This window comes from Anas platyrhynchos, chromosome 3 (assembly GCF_047663525.1).
Source record: "Anas platyrhynchos isolate ZD024472 breed Pekin duck chromosome 3, IASCAAS_PekinDuck_T2T, whole genome shotgun sequence".
NCBI classification, from domain to species: Eukaryota; Metazoa; Chordata; class Aves; order Anseriformes; family Anatidae; genus Anas; species Anas platyrhynchos.
In genome coordinates, this window is record NC_092589.1 from 114136093 (window position 1) to 114140712 (window position 4620).

Sequence of the window (4620 nt, forward strand, 5' to 3'; positions counted from 1 at the left end):
AAGAAGAAAGGGACTTAGTTCATTAAGTAGTTTACTGGAAAAGACTTGTGCACTCCTTTGTCCGTCTATAAATTGTTAAATCAATACACGTGCAGTCTTGCTTTCCTGGAAAGAGCTGGAAGTTTTGAACTCAGGATATGTAATGAAGTGAGAAGGTCACCACAGAAAGTAGTTTTGCTCTCTCCAACCCTCTTTCCAATACAAATCCCCATTGCACTCGTTTCTTATTTCCAACTGCAGGCTCTCACCTGGTGTCAGGTCCTGAATGCATCCCTGCCTCTCTGGGGGTTTGGCTGCTGAGGCTCAGGGCTACAAGAGCAGAGCTGGTGGTTGTGGGGAGATCTTCTCCAAAGAAATCTGTGGGGAGACACCAGTGGGGAATGGTCTGGCAGGGGCATCTCCTGTCCCGATGGCCATGTTACTAGTATTGCTAGTGGAGAAGGCACCAGGTAATGCATTTACTTGTTTTAGTAGCAGCTGGAAAATAACCACAGCCTATTGCATTTGCACAAGGAAGAGTGCCAAAGTCATTCAGCTCAGCTGATCTACCTGTATTAGTGCATATAGGTAATGTCTCTAGGCACATCAATGTTAAATCCCCCTCTGTTAGGTGCTAGCCTAACTGTCGCTCCTTCAGACTACCTTAAGCCTTCCTGAAACTGGTTAGCTGTAAAATAATTGCATTTCATTGTACAGAGCAAAGTTGTGATTAAACTACCTTTGGGACTGTAGCATCTAGAAGAAGGTTCACCACTCGCTCTGCAGTCTGAGATAATAATCTCATTTCGAATTTGCATGTAAAGCCTGCAAAATGATCTATGCACAGGTATGTAAGTAGAGCTGGAGGGAGAGAATATGACGTGAATTTGGATTTGTGACTGGTTTGACAGGTACCTAGTCAGCTGTGACAAGGTAGCTAGAAGAGCAGTTATCACAGCAGGCAATTCTAATATTCACCTTTTTTTAAAAAAAAAAAATAATAAAAAAATTCTGCAGTAGCTGCTATCAAAGGACTGAGTACAAATGAGGGAGAAAACTGAATTTAAGTGGAAATAACAATGAACTTAGTTGGGACTTGAGTTCAATAGCTGCAATAAAAGCTATCTTCAGATTCCAAAAAGCATAAAAGCTATCGGAAAGATGAGATATCACAAAAAAATTCAGGTCTCTCTTTCTCTTATTTATTTATTTATTTATTTATTTATTTATTTATTTATTTATTTATTTATTTATTTTAAACAAACAAACAAAAAAAGCACAACACTTCCACAACACTTCCACCTGAGTCACATAGCCTGTGTTTTCTCCCTGGGTCCAGGATCTCCAGCTGCAATTTCAGTACTGGTGGGCAGGTTCATGATGTACTCTGAGCAGGCTGACACCCAGACCAGTTGCAGCTTAGACCATTGCAGCCCAACCTTCACCTCCTGACTGATGTAAGATCCCATATGTGATCTGATGGGGTACTGTTCTTTTCTCACCACTTGGGAAAGAGGCTTCACAGGAGGTCTGGAGATGCCTCCCATGACAGTTGGAGCATTTGTGTATAAGACTGATCCTGCTGTTACAGTTCTAATGCTTTTAATCTGTATACATGCAGCACTAGCTTTTGCAAGCAAGATGAGCATCGTGATGCCCAAAGTTCACTAAAAAGAGATGGAAATGATACCTAAGCACAGGAATCTACACAGATGATTAAGGTACATGACACATACAGGCCTAACAATTAAACAAGTAGGTTACACCTTTTCCAGTAATTTAAACAGTGCTAGGGCATGGGCACAGACTTTACAGCTCAATTATGCATCACATTCAATTGTCAAAGCAGTCCCTGCCAGTGTTTTGGCTGAAGAAACCAGTATTATTTCAGACAATTCATGAGACTTGGAACAGGCCAGGGTTTATTTCAGATAGCCCAGCTGGGTGGTATTTTCAATGCTAAGAAGGTTTATCTGTGTGGATATAGCCGGAACATATCAGTTGGTCTTAGAGCCAGAGAATGTGCCCAAGCATTGTTTAGTTTACCAGTACAGATGTGGTCCTTTGTACAGATAACCAAGTGCTCTTTCACCTTCTAAATGATTACTTATAGCCTTACATAAGTCACATGTGGCAGGTATGACACACAACCCCCAAAGGATCTGGAGATACAGCTGGGGTCACCATAAAGCCTTACTTCAGTGGACACTCTAGGTGTCAGATTTCGGATGAATGGAATCACCCTTCAAGCTGCACTAACGAGATCATATCCATTTATACTGACTAGGTACCAATTGACTGATGGGAGCTGAATCGCACATTTCATGTATGGACTTCTCCATGTAGACACACAATATTATGTTTCTTCATCTGAAGATGAATCCCATCCTCAGTGGATGAAAAAATACTGCCACTTGGGCATGTAATTACACTGCATTACATTCAGAATTATTTACAGGATAATCAAATTCTTCCCCCCTTCTTGGGTGCAGTTTGTTACTAGCATGTAGCCCTCACTTCTGAATGCAAGTGGATCAGGACATGGAACTGAGAAAAGGTGTGTTTGCCTTTTGGAGGTTGAATGTTTTGGCTATCTCTTCTCATGGGGATTATTTTTTACTGATGATAGGCGCAGGATTGGTCCCAATTAGTTCTGGGAACCTCAAGAGTTTTTAGGAGCAATAATTTTCTGGTTCCATTTTGCTAACCTTACAAGCATAAGGCGATATTTAGGATCAAACTTTGCAAAATCCCATCCGAAATTTGTATGGGATATTTTCATAAAGATGTGAACAGATTGGATTACTATATAAGCACATTTATTTTAATGACTATGAATATTCATCGACCTCAGTGTTAAGTATCACCTGAGGAAATCCAAGGTCATTATTTATTTAGTGGTGCAATCAGTCTTCACATTCTTGGAGGGGAGTGAGTCAATGCACTCTATGTCAGCTCACACATTCACTGTTAAAATCACGACTAATCCCAAACAATGAGATAAATTGCTAGTAAAATTTTCATCTCTGAAAATACTTGAAAGAAGAAATTACATTAGTGGCCTCAAGGGTTGTAAGGATCAAAAAACTGAGAGGAGAAAAAGAACTCTTATTTACTGAACTACAGTCAGGATTTGTTTATCTCCAACTACTGGTTTTGCTGACCTCCAAGAATAGAAACTCACTGGGTCAAAAAACAGTGAGGTTTAAATTAAAATGTAAATTAAGTGTATATAAACATCAATTCTATGTGCATAAATTTATGTACTGGATTTTGTAAGTGTTCTCTTGCACTATACAAGAATTGGAAGTTGCAGAGAAAGAGTCGAAGGAACTAGACTGAAATGGGAAAGGCCTGAGGTCTATGCCTGGTCTAGCACTGTTCATTTATGTACCTGTTCATAAGCGCCTGTTTCTCTTTTCTATTTCTGCCTAACATATATAACTGGTAGGTTAATTGGAGATTCATCTCACCTATCTTGATGCCTATAATGTTGACATTTATACCTGAGCTAAACCCTCAGGCTTCCTCTCTAATCAATGGAGAAAGATGGGTTCTTTTAGTCTGCATTTCATTTGAGCTATTTTAAACATCTGCTAAAGCTGATGAGATAAATTCTCTCATAAATATGCCTATTTTTCTCTGTTGACCATGAAGGAATCCTGGGGTGACTGTTGTGGGTGGAAGTGGCTATGTCTAACAGAATAAAATGAATCCTGAATGCCTTTGGATCTGTGGATCTCATCTCCCTAAATTTGTCTCTGAATCCTCAGAGCAGACACTGAACAGGATATATCAAAGAAAAAAAGACTGTCCCTGGCAAAGGGCAACAACAGAGTAATATGATGGACAGATTCGTTTTATTTGCAGCATATATAAGGGACAGCAAAAGAGTGGGACACATTCATTTTTTGGAGGACTGCTTTAAACTGTGATGCGGAAACCAATAGCAGTAAAACTGATTGCAGAAGCATTGAATCAGACCATAAAACAGCACCTATCTGAAAAAACAACCAAGGTCTAGTCACAGGATGGATTCCTAGTGGCTTTTCTGAAATCTTCCCAATGTAGGATCTGTTGCAGATCATCAGGGTTTGTTCTTGTGTGAGATTATTCATGTTCAGACAAATGTGTGGAGGTGACACCCTCTATAAAGTTTTACTGTGAAGCTGTTTCTTTTTTGCTGTTGTTTTTGTTTTTTTTTTTTGTTTTGTTTTTAAATGAGTTATTGATGTACAAAATTAATAAAGTCAGGCAAGATGTGTGAGAAGTGTAATGGAGGAGGGACCACCCTCAGTGAGGCACTGGATGTGGTGCACATTGCTCCTTGCCTAGAAGCACAGTGAAGAGATTGCTGTAAGCACGAGCGTCTGAAGTCTCCTTGAAATCACATCCACTTCACAGTGGTTTTGAACACAGATTTTCCTGTGTTGTTCCATCAGCTGTAGTCCTGATGTTCTCATTTCTTTGGCAATGCTTTTAAAGATGCTGTGCAAGAGGAAATAAATAAAACTAAGTGCGAGCGGCATAAATTTACATCAGATGTATTTTTCATGTATCAAAGCAGTGGTGAGTTCCTACAAAGCTACGCATTGCAGCACACAAAATGAAAGGAAGGAACTAGACCACAGGGTGCTGTAG